The sequence below is a fragment of the Parus major genome, chromosome 15 (genome assembly GCF_001522545.3).
Source record: "Parus major isolate Abel chromosome 15, Parus_major1.1, whole genome shotgun sequence".
Lineage (NCBI taxonomy): Eukaryota > Metazoa > Chordata > Aves > Passeriformes > Paridae > Parus > Parus major.
Window position 1 is genome coordinate 6190686 of NC_031784.1, and position 19456 is coordinate 6210141.

The 19456-nt window shown below is 43.1% G+C and overlaps 1 long non-coding RNA gene across 1 annotated transcript; it reads right to left on the reverse strand.

Annotated features, from left to right (window-relative positions):
* Window positions 1–16893: 16893 nt before the first annotated feature.
* On the reverse strand, window positions 16894–17526 carry LOC117245211. The gene is made up of 3 exons (XR_004499626.1): window positions 17484–17526; window positions 17265–17371; window positions 16894–17162 (listed from the first exon to the last, which is right to left on the reverse strand). It is a non-coding gene; the product is annotated as an uncharacterized LOC117245211 (long non-coding RNA).
* Between the last annotated feature and the right edge of the window lie 1930 nt (window positions 17527–19456).

The window sequence follows — 19456 nt, forward strand, 5'->3', positions numbered from 1 at the left end:
CAGTTTCATTGATAACAGCATTTGAAGAATCCTCTTTCAGCAAAAGTTGACAGTTTGAAAGGTTTTAAGGGTTTTTTTTCCTTCTACTTTTTCTTTCAAACTATCCGTGATGCAGCACAGCGTCACAGTGGCACTTTGTTAAGGGGATTGAATCCTCTGTTCCTTTAAGCCTGAAGATTCTTCACACTTTCAGCCTTATCCTTATTCAGCTATGGGAAGGGAAATAATCTGTCTTGGATTTTACTCCGCATTTCAAAATACCAAAACCATCCAAACAAGAATTGCTTGTGTACAGGGCAAAGTCTCTGTTTTGACTGGCACCCAGGAGGAATTATGACATACTATCATCAAAGCAAACTGCAGATTATGGGGTAAGCAAAACGAGTTTTCTCAGTTTTCTGAGTTTTCTCATCATACAAATATCTCTGTAATTAAACAGGTAAAATATATAGGCATTAAAACCTTGGAACCAATGTAGTAAATTGATTTTTAAAAATTAACTACCATCCACACAGAAGATGTGTCCTGAGCATATGAAAAGCATATGCAACTTTATTATATATATGCTTTTAAATAGCATTCTATCAGGTTTTGTGGCTATGTACACACAGAGAAGTATTTAACACATCCACATCGTGGTCACACATGTGCACAAATGCACTGTTCTGCAGTGGAAGAATAGTTCTGCAAAGGAACTGTTATAAATTTCATCTTAGCATAAAGACTCATCTTGGTGCTTTGGAAAGAGGTGCAGTTCTGAACCTTCAAAAAGTTTGAGCACCAAGACTAGCACCCTAACACATTGCATAGAAATCTTTGGGCTGATTTCTTGAGAGATGTTTCTTTAGGAACATGGAAAAAAAAAAAAAAGTAAGTAATGGCTTTGTAGTTATTAAACACAGACATTAAGAGTTGGGATTTGAAATATTTCTGTAAGCTTATAGAAACTTGGAAGATGCAACAAATTAATTTGAATCAGATAACACAAAACAAATATTGGGCATGCACCAAAAGAGTCTTCCTGAAAGTCATCACCTCTCCCCACAACACATCACCACCTTGACAAGATGAATAGGGCAGCCAGACACTGTCACTGAATCTCCAAATGAATAAGGTAACAGGTAAGGACAAAGAGTAAAGATTTTTAGCCAAAATGCAAATAAGAAATTCTATATTTTCAAAAGTCTGGTTTTCATCAACTTTGACCTCAATCAGTTTCTTACCTCTCAAACATTTGCTTTTCATAATTCCACTTTTCTAACAAAGCTCTTCCCAAGTCCTCTAATCGATGTGTATTTGTAAAGCCACACAGGTCCTTTGTTGAAGCTTCTATTCTAATCTGGGAACTTTAATTTTCAGAGAAGCCGATTCCTTAGTGGTACGGAAGCATCAAGATGAAGGTTCAGTGAACCCAAGGTCAATAAGTCACGCATTTCTTTTGACTGGTATTTGTTCTTGACAAGCAGGCTGCTCACAAATCCCTTTTGCAAGTTTAAGGCTCTGTGTAGCCTGCAGAGACAAAATTAGAATATAAACATCTACTCACTAGAGAAAACAAGGGAGTTATTGTCACTGTAAAGAAGGGGACATCTAAACCATACCCCCTATGCATTAATTCCATTATTGTACACAGGCAAGATGACAGTTATACCACCAAGTAAACTGCAGTTATCTAGTCAAATGATCATTTAATGTTCTTTATTTTACTTTTTCTAAGGAAAATTGATTTCCTGCTATTTATGTTCTGGGTATTTCATTGTGCTGTGATTATAAACCAGACTGAATGCATTTCCACTGACTCCCTGCAAAGTGTGTTTTACAGCCCTTCCTGTTTGCACAACGCAAGATGTCTTTTTTAATTGCCAGTCTGTTTTTTTTAAGTAGGATGCATGCTTGTTTGTTTACTCAGAAGCTCTGAGAGAGCCAGGCTGGACTCCAGTCTTCCAACAGGCTGCTGTGAGAAATGGAAGGAAATATCCCCAATAACAATGTCTCTATGCAAATGACAAAACCACCCACAGCCCATTAAACTTCATCAAGGCTTTGCAGATCTCTGAAATTTAACTTGTAAGGACAATTCCTGGGGTGGGTTCTGGGTGACAGCTGTCACTTGTGTCCCATCAGGTGTTCTCCTCCATTCTGCTGGGAGGGTTTCCAGCTGGAGTGGTCAGTGCAGAGCAGCACAGCTGGAGCTGGCTGAGCTGTGCACCAGCACTGAACCCACATCTCCACATCCTTTCTCCCTCACCCCCATTAGCCTCTTATCTCTGCCCTGCCAGGGCACAGGAATAATGGGAAATGACAATTCAGGGAGTGCTGCAGCAACTGGTGTTTGAGCTGATAGAACAGCAAGGCATGGCCAAGCTCTGCTGCTGGTGTGAGCTGGGTTTATCAGGGAATTCACCCAAATTACCTCATCTTTGAGAAAATTAAGTGATCCCTTACTTGAGAATGTGCAAACTCTCCACCTCTCATCTAGTTAGTTTACTCACCCCCAGGCTGAGAGCCTTTGAAGGACAGACACTTAGGCTCAGCTTTTGAAACACATTCAACATCCTGTGAATATTTTTTTTTATTATTTCCTCCCCACATCTCAGTATGTAAAACCTTATTGCTGTGGAAATAAAGGTGTGAAAAATCAATCAGGGACCTGAGCAAGCTATAAAAAACCTAACGTAGCATCACAGGTTTACCACCAGCACTTAAAAAGCAGCTCTCTGCAGAACTGTGTGGGAGATATTCCCTATGACACTAGGGTTTTGATGGACATACCCAGTATTTTGCATAATCCAGCAACAATTTACCTAGAAAATCACAGTCACCTTCACAAACACATAGCTCTACAAATATTATTTTACTGCTGTCCTGGTCTTTTTTAGCATCCCCCAGACAACCCTGAAAAACTCAAGAAAAGGGGGATTTTGGCAACTGAAAAGTTGACAGGCACACACAAACACACACCCTGTAACCCCAGTTACAAGACACTTTCTTGGCTGCCCATATAGAAAATTCATGAAAACTACAGTGAACAGCATGGAACAGAGGTCAGCAAAAATACAAGAGCTGCTCCATCAGCATGAGTGTCAGCCCTTTGCTGACAGCAAAACGTAAGTTCATCACAGCTTAACAGGGACAAATCTACATCTGAAAGAATTAAAAGTGAATAAACTCACCTTAATCCAGCCTTGCAAATCCTGGGTTCCTAATTCGCTGCTGCCCAGGCTGGAGAGCGCTATGACAGCATGGCAGGACATGTTTTATCAGCAGCATGACCTGACCTGTTGTGCAGGGAGAGCCCTGTGTGCCCACATCCCAGGCCTGGCCTGTGCTGCAGCATTGCTGGCGCTAACTCTGCTGTTACCGCGCACGGCTCTGTCCTGGCACTGGAGATCCCCAGTGCATGGGCCATCGCGCCTCTCCGAGCTCAACACAGCACCAGCTGACCCCCAACACCCCCACCACACTCCTCTCCTGGTTAGAAACTCACTCTCAGTAATGCCTTTCAAATTGCCAGCCATGCCTTTTTAATGGATCCTCCCCAAAACAGCCACTGCTCCTAGAAGCAGGCTCTTGGCTGGCGAGATGTGCTTCCCGGAATTCTCAAAGGCAAGAGCTGAAGAGGGGGCTTGTCTGCACCAGACAAGCACATTAAGCTCTGCATGAGTCTGTGCATGCACTCTATTCTGCAGACAAGTCATTAGCTGAGCTATTTCCCAGTCAGATTAGGAAGGAAAATCCCAAAATTATGAAGTTGAACTTGCAGGGCTTGATTCTCTGCTGGACTGGCTAATTCTAGTGAAAATTCCAGATACAGCAAGTGTAAGACAATGCTACATGAGAACCAACCTCATTGAAATCACCAGGATAGTCCTTTGAAAGGACCATCTCATTCAGTGTCCCATTGTGGAAGTGTTCCCAAGAGAGCTCCAATTGCAAGTGAGAACTACAGGGGATTGTGAGAAAACAATTCTCCAGGCTTTAAGGATAAATCCTCACATCTCTTGGTCACAGCTCCACTTCTCCCAGGTTTGTGAGGAAGCTCACAGTGCTGATGGTACTGAGCTCATGTAAGTGTCAGTTATTTTGGAATCTCTCCAGAGAGAAATATTTTGACAGTCATATTCTGTTCATTATTCTTCCAAGAGAGGAAACACGCACGTTGTTATCAAAAGGAGCACAGTCAGCCCACCATGCTCTTGCCTGACTGGCTTACTTATCTTGATAAATGCCAGCTAAGATCAGGACTTAGTGCCATTAGATGTGTCTAAAACATGAAGCTGTCATTACTGTGTCAGCACCAAGGACTGTTTCCAACCGTGATAATGGTGGGGCCACGTTTTGAACAAAGACAGATTTGAGCCTGCAATGGCCTGCCACACCAGCTGGTTCCCATTACTGCACAGAGACCTTTTGCTCATGATTATGAGCTTCACCATTTCTTTCTTTTTAATTGGAAACCAGAAATATCCTCCCCATCTATGACTCATATTGGGCCTAGCAAACGGTTACCTCATGGTTAGGGGCTGGCAGGGTTGGAGTCTGCAACAGTTCAAAGATCTGTTTGATGCAAAGTCTGAAGAACAGCAGGTCAAGAGCTCCAGACTGCAACCAGCTCTGCCACAAAGATCCTGCATCCTCATCCTCCCACCCTGCTGAAGCTCCAGCAGCACAGGCACCACAGACACAGAGCTGGTGACACACAGTGCTGGTGCCAGAATGCATCTCTGGAGCTCCTTTGTGACACTGGTCAGCTCTAAGGTGAGAAGATGGATACCAACAGTGAGATGGAAAGAACTCAAATTCATTCCTACCTGACTCAGCTCAACATTTAGGCAAAAATGTTCCCTGTCCAGCAAAGCACTTAAGTATGTGGTTTAATTTATAAAGGTAAATGTTTATGTGCTTTGGACTGTTGAACTGGCAGCTATTACACCATTACACCAACTGCTATGTATGTACATATAATTATATATAGACAACTGTTGTTAAAATATGTATCTATAGCTGGTTTTAATCTCAGGTTTAAGGGATTCTCAGTGGGTTTGTAGAAATTACATCACCCTGCAAACAAACGTAATTACATACATCATTCAGTTGCTTTTCATTTTCCTAGCAGAGATGTGTCCCTGCAAGGCAGCAGCCTGTGCTTTCTTCCCCTAAGCCAGCACCTGAAGCTGTGTCATGTTCCTGTTCCCACCAGACTGAGTGCAGAAGATTCCACATGAATATAGATTTATTTATTGCTGCTCGAAAATGTGCAATGTCAAGTGTCCCACTGAGTTTTACTGAGTTGGCTGTGGCAATATCAGCTACCCAGTGCAGCATGATCATTTTAGACTTTAATCCTGCCTAATCCTGTTCTACAGGGTTTCATATTCCCTCCCATCCTCTTTGCCTGACAGTTTTGGCACCTATACCATGCACATTACACTACCTATATTGAAAATTAAGATCACTCTGGTGTCTTAAGGTAAGGACTTTTGCTGACCACAGGGTTTATCTCAGACCCAAAACCCAGCAGCTTGGAGTTCTGTCCAATCTCAGCTCACACCATTTAAATTCAGTTGTGCTGAGAGCTCCCCACATTTTGCTCAGTTTATACTCCAGTTGGTGGCATCTCTTATTTACAGTACATTGTAATGCAAATAGTTTACAGCTATTCAGCATAACAAAACCTTGATTCCAGAAGGAGCAGAAATCATGTGCCTCTTCTTTTGATTTTTTTTTCCCCTCCTATGGCAAAGCAACAACTTACCACCCCTAAAATAAAACCAGTTAGAAAAAAAGAAATGTAATTAATTTCCTAGTAAATAGACACAGCATTAGAAGTGATTTGTTGAACTGTCTCTCTTGAGCTGCAGGGTTAACATCAGGTGGAATTTTGGCCCTTGTTTGATTAGGAACTGCTGGTTTTGGAGCAGGCACTGGGTGTCCTTCCCCCCAAGGAAGGGAAGTGCTCTTTAGGTGCCCAGACACCGCAGAGGCCACAACCCAGTTGCCATTCTCTAACAGCCAAGTTTCACATTTAAAAATATTTCACTTCCATAAAGAAGGTAATAATGCCTCCTGAAATGAGGAGAGAGATGAACCCACAACGAGCGCTAGACTGAAAGGGGAGAGACAGTAAAATGGTCTTGTAAACAACTTAGAGTGGAGACACTGTGCTGCACACTCCTAATGCTCCAGTCCTAGAAAAATGACAGGGTTCCTGAAAACAGCTGTGGGCAATGTGAAAATGAACGTCAGAGACTGCAAGGGCATCATTTCGAAAGGTAGATATGTATCTTAGAGCTGTCTTCAGGGCAAGTATAATTCAGCAAACCAAAGAGAGAAAGAAAATAACCTTGTTCAGAATATGGCAACTCATGATCCCAGGTGGGCAGCAGTAAGAAAGGAAATTGTTATTTACTACCCCCCCAATGCCTGACAGGCCCTCATTTCAGGTAAAACACACAAAGGTATCTTATGGACCAACCAGAAAGTTTTAAATGGAAAGCACCTGAGTCTATATCCAGTAAGAGCTTCTAAAGCCACAGGGGTGTCAGCCACAGGTTTCAGGGTAAAACTTTCAATATCCTGTAAGACAAACTGTTTGCAACCTCCTCAGGTGAAGGACAATAAGATCTGGTACTTCTCTTCTTTAGACTCTGAAAACTGAGGTGTTTCAGGGCCTTTTCATTAAGCTCAAAACTTTCAAGGGATTCACTGACAGTGAGCACCTAGGCAAGAATCTCACATCTTTGGAGGGAGCCCCAGAGGAGAGGAAGGACAGCCCACAGCCTTTGCTGTTAGCTGGGATGGGGAAGTCTGGGTTCATTTCCAGTTCTGACACCAGCTACGAGCCATGCTTCCTCCTTCTTCTGCTTGGACATCTCATCTGTGCAGTCAAAGACCAAGCCAACAGCAATCCTTTACCTTCTACACTGCAGGTAATTAGCTACTGCAAGCTTCCCAGTACCACAGAGGCCTCAAACTACAAGTGATGCATTACATGATGGGTCAGAACAGAACAGATTTTACCAACAAAGCAGCTGTGGATATTTGAGGCAGAGGTTGAATGCAGTTAACATACTCCAAAATCATTCTGCTATCCTATGTTGTCACTATTCAACAGCTAAAAAATACAGATATAGATTTTTGTGCCTTGAACTTTCTTCTTTTGACAAAGCACTTTTGCTGAGGATTTTGGAAGGTTGCTACACTACTTTTACTTTGTTCAAGTGTCCCTGATGACAACCATATCCTGGAGTGTATTAGAGTTTAAAAATACAGCAGCAAGATAAGCAGTGGCAGGAAGATAGAGGAATTCAGAACTTTGAGATTCAGAAGAAAAGATATTTCTAATCTCTGCTGCAAATATAAGACAAAGTGGATAAGGCAGACAAGCATGAGGAGGCTGCTACAAACAGGAGAGGCTGGAAAGAAGGAAAGGAGGAAGGGAGGGGGAGCTTCTCACACCAGCAAGTTGGATAGCAAGATGAGAGAGAGAGGTCACAGCAAGACAAGTAGAGCAAGCAAGGAGAGCTCCACAGAGATACAGCCTAGAAGACAGGTCAGGGCAAGTCTGTGTCTATGGTTTGCTTTGTTCTTATTTTTGGCTTTCCACATACTTTCAAAAGGAGAGGTTATCAGATAAGATTTGATGTGACACCATTAAGACAGAAGGTTTTTCCAGCTCTATTGTGTGCATGACATTCCTTCCCCTCTGGTCTCCAGAGAGAGCTCGTACATCTGGGGATGTAATCTGCAAAGCACGAACACAGGACTGCACAGCGATGCTGCCTTTGGTGAGGAATTTGATCAAAGGTGCAATTTAAAGTGGGTGTTTAATGGCCTCATGGTGTTTCTTTACCCTGGGATTGTACAGCCCAGCCTGTAACATACCCCTTTGTGCTACCAACAGGTGCTGGGAAGTGTGCCAATGTCCTCATCTCACAGAAAGCTTCTGCCTTTCCTGATGGACTCCCCATGCTGAAGGAATTCTAGACCTTCACTGCTGTAAGGCAGGAGATTCAGCCACCTCAGCTAAAGAACAATAATTAGTACCAGATGTTGATTTCCTGAGGGTTAAGTCTACAAGAATATAATATATTGGAAAGGGGGAGGAAAAAAAAAAAAAAGAAGCGTGTTTTATAGCAATGCTCTGGGAATTGAGGAGAGATGTAAACGGAAAGGCTGGTTTCCACTGCAGCAGTCAAAAGTGCCATATTTCTAAAGGTCAGAAGATTCTGCATAATCAACATGGGAAAAAATACTGGTGTGGAACACTTGGCAAAAAGAATCAGTAACCATAGAGGTGTATAATAGTATCACCAGTGGTGCTGCCAAGGTGAAAGAGGACCTGATGCTGTTAGCTTGCTGAATACACACGAAGACACCAGCAGATGAGATGGGGGCTGAGGTGGGAGGAAACTATCATTCTAAGATTTCAGCTGCTCTTTTACAGGAACCTACCAATTCCTCCCTTCTCTGTACGTTCTTTCCATTCACCTTCACACTGAATAATCTCCAAGAACTCCATTCTCAAAGCATTTTCCATGTTGCCCACCGTATGCATTCAATTCTGTCAATTTATGCCTTGCACCAAAATTACTTTAGACTGCTTTAGTTTTAAACAAAACTCCAGACCTCCCATGGCCACGTGGACTCAGACAGATGGCACTGGAAAACTGCTCAGCACTCTGTTTCTTGCAGAACTTCTCTGACACACACAGGATATCACATTGCCCAGCACGGATACTGCTCCCAACAACCCACCCTCGAGCCACTGGGGTTTATCCCTCCCAGCAGTAGCCAGAGGACACAGGAGAAAGCAGAAGCAGTGACACAGCTAAACATAGGAGTTGTGGGAAGACAACAGGAACATGGCAGAGATGCATAAAGATGTCAGAGGTAGAGGGAAATGACAACAGGGATGGGCAAGACGAGGATATTGCAAAGCAAGAATGAGAAGCCTGCCAAGATTGCTGTGGTGGAGGAGCACACAGGACTGGACAAACCCCCATGGCTCGTACAAACACTCCTTGTTTGCCATTTAATATTCAGTGCTATTTTACAGCAGCAGGATGTCCCTGACTCTTCCCCTGCCTTGGAATGTAAATAGCAGCTGTCTGTGCTGGTGGTGCAGGGCCTTGCTGCTGGCGTGCTCTGCCACCAGCATGGCCTCGCAGGAGGCAGGAGAAAACCCAGCTTGTTAATCTTGACAGGGCTTAGGAGAGAGATCAGATTTGAGCAGTTCAGCATCAACAAGACTTGGATAATTCTAGACATGCAGAGGAGATCTCTAAGTACCTAAGGAACCCTCTTGGTGGTGATACTCAGCTGCTCACAGCAGTAGGCAGGAGCAGTCAGGATTATCCTTTAGGATTTAGGTGCCTAAATTCTTCCTTAAGGTCCTCCTTAGGCATCCATTCCTTCCTGTAATTCCATCACTCAAAAAAAAAATAAATAAATAAATCACTGCCCCTTGTCTTCCCTATCCATGGAGCACTGGTTAAAAACACCTGACTCTCCAAATAAATCCGGGCATCCTGAAACCTCATTTGCTCTTTGCAGCCTTGCAGCTGACTTTGGTACAGCAGGGTGATACCATAAATTCACAGAACTGTTTAGGTTGGAAAAGGCCTTTAAGACCATTGAGTCCAGCAGTTAAACAAAAGATAAATAACTGATAAATAGATAAGAAGATAAATAACCTTCAGAAATAGACAAGAGTGCAAGGAACAAACAACTACAGCGGGAGATCATGAAACAAAAATACAAAAACAATAACAAAGATTGATCTACTTCTGTCCTAGTGGAACAACTCACATTACTGCTCTGCCCCTGGGATTGCCTTTGGGTTCCCTCCAAATTGACCACAGCCACACAATTGAGGTTTTGAGGGCTACTCATAATTTTTCTCTTTTTGCTGTAACTTGGCCCCAAGAATCCCTCACAGGAAGCCTTTCTAATATCCTCTCTCTTATACTAATTATAAAGGAGTAGAAATATTAAGATCCCCTTGCAAGGAACCTGAGGATTCCTGCAGAGCTTGTTTCAATGTAAATCTCCTTAGTAACAAAGGAAATGGAGGGGGGAAGAGAAGGAGTCTGCACAGGATTTGCAGCCTGATTTTCTAGGGGTGTTTGCTGCCACGCTGTTCCAGAGATGATTCAGCCTCTCCCCATCAGCACCCCTCACTGCTCCTAACTTCTGGCAAGGATCACCCAAGAGGAATGTGGGTTTTTTTCAAAGTTCTCAATGAGGTATCAGCTGTTCTTTAAAGAGATTATGGTGGGAGCATTCCTAGCACATTGACTCCACTGTGCAGCCAGCCTTGTGATTAAATGGCTCAGCAAAGGTGGTTTCCAAGGATAAACTGTGCCAGGGATGACAACATTTCCTCACCAAAGGGGGGAGAATCTAATAAAAAATAAGGATAGAGGGAAACTGCTCTAGCTCTACAGCTATTATTAGTGTCTCAGAGCATTGTCACTGCTTTGCCTGTGCTGTCAGATGTCACTTTGCATCAGTTCTGGGCAATGCTCAGAAGAAAAATGGTGAAACTCATTGAATTCTGCAATGCATGACTGGGCTCCGCAGCAGGGCTGCACAGAGGGTTAAGTGACCTCTTAATGCTGGTGGGAGCACTGCTCAACAAGTTCAAGTGGGCTCTCCAATAATTTATGCAAACACCTTTTTGCATAGACTGGCAATTTATAGTAATTTATCCCTTCTCTCCAGCTGCTCTCACAAAGCATAAAACAGGTATTTAAAAATGAGTTCCATCACTCTGTCCTACTGTCCCCTGCAGCTGCTCCCTGCTGAACTGGCAATCCAAATGAGGGGGAAAAGACAACTGAGGCAAGGAGATGACTGACATATAATGGACACTCGGACTTTTGGGCACACTTGCTTGGAACACAAGTCTGGGCCATGAGCAACATACATAACACAGCAGCACAGCTAAATCCCTACACCCACCCTCTCTGGAAATTTGCTTTTCCATATTCATTCTACTTTTTGGAGGACCACCCTTTTCATCCTCATTTGTTTTTCAGGGGCAGCTTCCCAGCATAAATCTGAGCAACTTTGTCTCAGTGAAGAACTCTGCCCTCAGCAGATGCTGACTTGAATTCTTTCTGCTTTGAGGAAGCAGAATATGAACATCCTCTGCTCTCTCAGGAGGAGTCCAGCACCAGCACATGCTCTTTTTCCCTGCTCAGGATGACAGAATGCTTGAGTTCATTCTGCTGCTCACGTGGCAGTTTACTTTGAACTCTGTGTACAAGCCAAGTTAATCGGAGTTGACATGAGACCTACACACATCCTATAGCATCCACATTACATGCTTTTAAATGCTTGCCTTTGCTCTGAACTGAAAGCCACAGCCACCAGGAAGAAAGAGACATATCTAGTTTTCCTTATGATCTTAGTCACCTGCCAACACAGTTTGTCTGCTCCAGCAGAACACAGGATTGTTTAAGAGCCAGCTAAACACAAGTTAAAATGGCAGCTTTGGGGGTGGGGGGGAAATAAAGAAACAAAATTCACAGGTGTTAGTGGTTTCTCAAACTGGGCTAAAATCACACCTTAAAATCCTGGCTGCAGACAGATTCTGTATTCTTGAGGTGAATTTTGGGAAGCTAATTTAAGTTCTCCTTTCAAAACATCTATTAGCAATTCGTCACACTTGATGTGACTGGGAGCAATGTCATGCTGACGGCTGCAAGATTTCAGCCAGACTTGTAGATCAGAGGACCTGATGGATTGCACTTTTAAGTACCTGCACAGCTCTGAAGCTCAAATTGACTGTCTGGCAGTATTCTTTCTGTCTTATGTCCTGCTGCACTGGAAAGCTTGATATTAAGGAAAACCTTTCATAGTTTTGACCACAATGTCCAAACCTCAGAACATTGAGGTCAAATGGATTTTTATTTTCTGAAGACAACAAAAAACAGCTGTGTATACACACAGGCTGAGATGTAACATTGGGAAAATCAGACTGAGACTGAAGTCTTTTTGTATGCAGACACACACCTGATTCCCTGGGAGAAGGCAATGCACTGGCATGAATTCTCCATGGTCATCCTGGAGGGGGAAGACAGCTCTGACAGCTGCTTGATGAGACAGATCCCACAGCTCCCATTTCATCAAGGGCCCTGTCCCCTCCATTTGCTGGGCTCTGCTCCACTACAAGTTTATTACTGGCCATGTCCTGCTACCTTGAGAGTCAAAAGCTCCACTGAGCAGCCTTTTTTTTTCTGGAATCAGGAATAACCCCAAAACTAGAGGAGAAGGAAATTAAAAAAAACCCTCATGCACAAATATTTGAGCTGTTAAGTACCACTGGGGAGCTCTTAGATTACAAAGCACAAGCAGAATTTAATGATCATCCAAAGACACGAGTGTGGAAGCACATGAATTCCAATTTGGGAATGAATTCTTTGAGTGTTGTGCTCCTTTGTTTCCAAGGTCTGAATTTGTATTATCTATTTTAGCAGCAATGCTACTGGTAATGCTTTTCCCCTTCCCTCAAGAAAAAAAAATAGTAATGTCTAGTTTAATTTGTTTTCTCTAAGCTGCTGCCTTTGAGCTTTTCAGAGTGACACAGGCGTCAAAGCAAAATTTCACCGACTCCAAAATCTTTTCCTTTGGTTTAATCACAGTTAAAGGTTGAGCAACAAGCACACAAAGGCTACCTCAGGTGTAAAAAAATAAAAGGGTGAAGAAGTACATCAAGTACATCAGAAGTCTGCCAGGCAGAAAGCAAATGGCTAAATTTATAGAGGTGGCTCCTGCTAACAGAAGAGCTGCTCAGCCCCAGCTATTTCATTACTACTGCACTAAAGGATCCTAGGGACGTTCTTTTTTGAGGTGTAGGCAATTCAGAGAGCTGAAACAGCACTGTAATTTGGCCTATGAAAAATGAGTAGGTGTTCACAGTTCATTTCCCAACAGAGAAAGTCATGCACATCACAGAAACCATCATCATGCACAGAACTAATAGCTGCCCTGCTCAGCAGGCACACCCATGCACATCACGGCAGCCTTGCAGTGCCCCAGCTCTCACCACATAAGAACAAGAGACTTTGGTTGGCAACACTGCCAGCAAAGCACCTTTTTTTCCCAATCTACAGGCAGGTGAAAAAATACAGCAGTGCTGTAAGTAAGTAAATACGAGCAACCAACACTAGACTGCTGAAACTACAAAACAAATTGAAAACTGTGAAACATTCCCAGAGAAATCCCCTGCTCCCAGCTGAACTGGAATAAAAACACACAGAGAGCCATAAACACAAAGTGAAAAACTCAAGGGTGTGGGGGAGAGGATGCAAAGTTAACAAAATGTTGGATAAATGGTATAAAACCTGCTGCTGCTTAGCAGAATGAGTAACATCAGCTGTGGTCAAAGGGCAGTGGCTGGACAGGACATGGTATTTTTCATATTCCTGCTGTAGGCAAAGGAGAGGGCAAGGCTTGGGAACCACAGAGCACCAGCTCTTGGGATTCCAGCAGCCAGCTATGAGACTACACAGGGACTCTGCCTTAAACCCAGGCAAAGACTTAGAAAACCTCAGGACCCTCTGGAAGACCATTAGACTGATTTCTGCTTGGATATTGCCAAAATAAACCGAAGTCAAAATTGGACGTGGCTGAGTCCAATTTCACCTTGATTAGTATTTACATAAGGCACAGGGAAACGGGAGAGGAGCACATAAATAATGTACTGCTTGTTGCAGGTCTCTCAGGAGGGGAGGTCTCAGCTCTGGCATTGATCTGCATGCACACACCAGTTCCCTGTGCAGAAACCCCAAATTTCTCTATTTGTATTATTACTTTTTAAATATATTATTTGTATTAAAAAAACCCCTACCTCTATGCACAGAAGTAAACTTCCAGAAGCTGACTCACACAGGTTGGGGTGCAGACTCAGGCTTTACTACACCAAAGGGTCAGACAGCTGCATTCCAGAGCCCCTTAGGGAAAAACATGGGGAGCTCCCAGATATGGTTAATTTACAAGATGCTCTCCATTTCCTTCACTTCTTTTCTTCTAGTGAACTTCACGTTTATGACAACAGTTCCAGGAAATGCAAACTTGGGAGGGGCTGATTGTTGAATTTTTCCTCCTGTTACAGTACCAGCACTTATCCACCCAGTCCTAATATAAGTTGGGGGGACTCCAAAACAGAATTATTACCTGGGAATGACTCAATACCACCAGTTTCTAAGGCAGCTGCACAATACAGTATTACTCAACAGCCACAAGCTGTCGGTGCCACCTGTGAGAGCAAAGTGAGAATAGTTTCTCTTCCCTATTCTCATTCTTTTCATGTTGGAAGGAGTGGTTAACTTCATGCTCAGTCCACGTGGGTAGGGGTGGAGGGCACCTGGACACTTCTTCTTTACTATAACTTAGTGAACATTTTTAGGAAAATAATTCCAATACTTTCTTTGAAGAGACCTTTTCACTTCTACTTATCCTACTCTGAACTTCTGGGTTTTTTAAATGACACCACAATCCCCAACCACACTGCCCCCCAAAGCACCAGGTGTATCTGACCCTGGTTTGCAAGGTCCTGGGAAGCATCTGCAGGCATTCAGCCAGAATGATAGAAAATGGCAAAGCAGTGATTAGACCCCACCATATGCTGGAAGCTACAGTGTTCCTCTGCAGGTTTACAGCCCTAGAGCTGGAAGTTTACAGCCTTTAGCTGTAAGTTAAGTAGCTGAGGGTATTGCTAATGGCAAGAGGCATCTAAAGTGTCCAACACAGCAGCTATCCCCTGATAAGACCCTCATACTGAGCCAGCAAGAGAGGTGGCTCAAAGATTCAGCATCACAATTTTCCTGATGCATCAACGTCTCACAAGTTTGCAGCAAATGAATGCCATCCTCAAGCATACTGTTAGGAAAGATTGCTTAAAACTAATTAGCTCAGTAACAATGGCCTGTCATTATGCTACTAAGTCACCAGCACGAGCACATAAGTTACAGTGACAGCTCAGGGTATAAAATAAGTGCCTTTATATCGAAATTTGCAAAGTGCTTAGCAGTCAAATGCCAATCTATTCACTTCTGGTAATATTGCATAGTTTCCTCTTAATAGACTGCTCCAAACTCCCACACACAGATATGACTTATTTTACTACAGAGAGGTCTTTCTACTTCATACACTGTCCGTGCACAAATATAGAAAGCTTTTTAAAGTGCATTTATTTCTACAGTGTTGATTCATTCCACATCAGGATGAACATGAGATTCAGAACATGACTTTAGAAAAAGCTGAAGGTAATGGAACAAAAACTCTCTCTTGGGTGACTTAGCCAGGGATGCATGATAAACTGAAGGTAAGAACCGGATTTTGAGGGGCAAGAACATCAGCAGTTCCCACATGCAGCACTTTACAAGATTTCCCCAGTAGAGAAGGAAATAGTTATTGCTATAATTATTTCATAGTTCCAGTCAGCTGCATTCGGTTGTACTGTTATATTCCAATGGCAGGAAAATGGAATACAGTAAACTATAAATATCTGTCAGAATTCCTTTGAAAGGACAACAGTTAATTGCATATCTTGATCTCCTGCCGTGCAGAGCTTGCATTTCAGGTTAGAAAGGTACAGATTGTTATTGATTTAATTCTCTTGAAACATGTGTGGTATAAAACTGTTCAAAAGACTTATGGGGGAGAAATATATGCTTCCAAAGGAAGTCCTACAGCACAAGGCTGTGGCAGGCTACCTTCTTGTAAAATGCTTTCTGAAATTCAATACATTCCCTTCCAAAGGCCCTCACAGCCCCCTCAATAAATTGAGGCTCCTTGCTTCATTTGCAGAAGTGAAATTAAATCAGTGAATCAGATGAGGGACAACAAAAGATTAGCAATAGTATGAGGTACATATAAAAATTCTCTGTGTTAAGAATAATTCAGTCCTTATTACACACTCACTCTAACAGATCCATTCCCATCCTTCCTGTTTTTCTTTCATCTAACTTCCAGTTCTACCCTTCTCTTTGCAAAATGATCCCAGGCAGTCAAGCCAATCCTTTGGACAATTATACTCTTCTATCTTTGAATCCACTTCTGATTTGGCTTGTGCAAAGTTGGTCTGGTGACCCAAAGGCATCAGGACATACAACTGTGCAGTAATTAGTTAAGCCTCATCCACTCTGGGAATAAATTTCATGGAATAAATTTCATCATAGGCATGGACAGCAGTGAAGGTGAAGCCCTGTTTAACACTTGTCCAGCTCATCTACTTGCCACTGAGGTAACTTGACCCAGTGTAAATTATGTATCATTGTGATTTTGCCAGCCTCTCTCAGTGCACAGCCTGCTGCTGGTACACAGAGAGCCAAAACCACACTGCAGGGAAGCCTTTACTAACAAGTTACACAGCTACTAGTAAATAGCTTACTCCCAGATTCTGTAATTAAGATGACACAACTTCCTAACGATTGCTTTAAAGTGACAAAATATTAGTGGGAGAAATGCTGCAGAAATGTTTCAGCACCTGTTTATCATGACCATGTGTCAAGCTGCATTTGCACACCCTGCCAGCCTTTATTAGGAGAGGTCTGCAAGTTGTAGACTGCCAAATATACCTTCTCTGAATCAGTTGTTACTAGCTTTCCCTTCAATTTCCAGGCTTAGGACACAAAATCACCAGTCTCAATCGTCAGGTTTCCCAGGGTTGGGTGGGTGAGGGTTCTTTGTTGTTCATTTGGGAATTTTTAATATTTTTTTTTTCTTTGAAGCATTAGCTGATTAATAATATGCACTGAGGGATTAAAATGAAATGCATTGCTTCAACAAATTTAAGAATAAATTGAGCACAACCTACAGGACACTTAGAAACAGAAGCAACTTCTACCCAAGTAAAATTCCCAACACAACAGTTGCACCCAATAAAACTGAAAAGGTTGTTACTTTTATTCACCCCTAAACACCCTGCACCACGACACAGCAGAGCTTTTTCCAGGGAGGTCAAGGGGAGCTCTGAGCTGCCCCAAAGCCCCCCATGGCATGCAAGTCTTGGGCATGGAGCATCCCTTTGCCAGGGCTGCAGCAGCACTCAGAACCCACAGCCAGCGCTGCCACCCGAGGGAGAGCAGACAGGCAGAAATACAGAGGGGTGGGGAAAGTTTCACTGGGATGAAGTAGGTACAAAAGAATCTCTGGAAGAGAAGAAAAAAAATAAAAATTAGAGAGATAGTTAAGATAACAGACAGCAAACGCAGACAGGGTGCAAATGGGGAATTCTTCCAACAGATTTTTACCACGAAGGATCACAGGAAGCGTTTGGGCTCACTGCTGCAGAGGTGAGGAATGTACTAAAGACATTATGGGAGAGGAGCACTGGGCTTTTGTCTCTCGAGCTCCATTTCTGTGGTTTAAAGCAAGGATAAAGATAATAACATCCTGTCCTGAAACAATTTCAGGAGCTAAATAGAGTATATACAGTCAAGTAAAATTAAGCTATTGTTATTAACTCTCACCTTCTCTCACCCATGATATCAGATGAAAAAGACAGTTTCTCTGAAGAAGGAAAAAAAGCATCATAAGAACTACCATTCATACTGCCATTAACTATAATAGCATAAATCCTCAATATCTGACTATTACAGATAGACTTGAACTCCTTCTCTTTCTTATTAAAATTCCCTCTTCCTTTGCCCACTGAGAGCAGAAGCAGGGAATTCCTCCCTCACACCCCGGCCGTGAGATGAATTCAGACAGAATCCCCTGCTCCCCACACACCTGCCTGGCAGGAAGGCTGAGTGTCCCAGAGCTGCTATGGCTGGGCTGGGGAAAGGGGCTGTGCCTTCCACCCCCTCCTTTATGACTCCTCAGACCAGCAAAATCACCCCATGTCAGCATATGGAAGCAATTAGTCAAGGAGGGGAGGGTCAGATGCAGCTCTCTAAGCATTGATTGCAAGCTCACAGTTTCTCCCAAAGGCAAAAAAAAAAAAGTGTACTTGAACCCTTGGAGCAGATAGGCTGAAGCTGATTTATTGGGGTGATTTAGATCTGTTAAAACAAATTTAATTTTGAATACAATTTTATATCAATTAACAGAGTCTCACAAGTGTAGCCATTAAGGAATCTCTTTCCAAAACCAAAGCCAAATATTCAAGATTTATGAGACTGACTTGCCATATTGGAAGTAACTAATTATTCGTAATGATTCTTTGTACTCTGACAGTGATTATGTATTTTCAGTGCAAATGACCATGATGAAGCAAGTGATAAAGGCAGCCCATGTTTGTGAAAGGGATACCAAGCAGTTAAGGCCTGATTGTTTTGGCAAAGTATTGGGGTAGCAGGGAAAGAAACAACAGAAAACAACTAAGCTCATTGACACAATCCCCAGTTTATTTAACATCCTGAAGTGTCTCCTGGTGCATGTCAGAGCTGTAATGAAAGTCTGTGGTCTCCTTTTATTGCCTTAAGCAATTTTGTATTCAGTTTATTTATTGTGACCTTTTGGTTGTCCTTCCACCTTGGACATGACAGTCTTTAACAAAGCAAAGCCTTGCAGACTCAGCTTGCAGCATTTGCGACAGATTGTGGAGCGTGTTTGGGGTGAGAGGAACAACAGAGATTTGGGACATGATTCTCATTTGCATTGAATTTTCTTCACCTCGCTCTGATGGCACTGGGAAGGAAATTATAGCAGCAGCCCTGCTTCCACCTCCAGTGGATGAAGGAAATGTCTCTGGATTACTCTGCCCTGATTAAAGTACCTGTGAATCGAAAATGATAGTTACACAGGGATTGGGTAGATTTTTCACACTGCCTCAGGCTAGACAGGACACAAAAGCACCGCCTTTCTCCTTTTTCATAACTTCCAGTCCTGCCCCAGCCACAGGAACAGAGTAATCGAGAACAAAGTCCCTGTTGCAGTGAGGTGCTCAGTGCCAGCAGGGTTAATGTCCAGGGGCAGGCTCGTGGCGAGAGCAATGCCATGTTTACTGCTGCTGCTGCTCTGATGCCACTCTCACTCCAGCTATGAACGAGGGTCTCATTTCTGATCCTCAAAAGGCAAAGGCATAGCGAGTTTGTCATTAAAATCCGCAGCAGCGTGCATGTGATTAAAATGTTAATGTCAATATTGTAATCAAGGTCTGACTCACAGGACAGCTGGTAAGAGACTTGATCTGTATTGCTTAGCCCCAGTCACCTGATGCAGACCAGGGTTACACCGCTTGTGCCCCATCACATGGCAGGGATTGGCATTCACTGGCTCGTGTGGCGAGCTGCAAAGGGACAATCAGCTCAAACCCAATACTGCTCAGCTCAGGTCCAATACTGGTAAGTTCAGCTGTGCCTGCACTCCAGCCAGAGGAAAGCTTTTCAATAAATTTCCTTGGCGTCACCTGAGCTGCAGCTCTGCTGCAAAGGCACTCATGTCCCCTGCCTACCTGCAGTGCTGCTCCTGGCTTGTCCTGGTCCCTGGCCTCACCCAC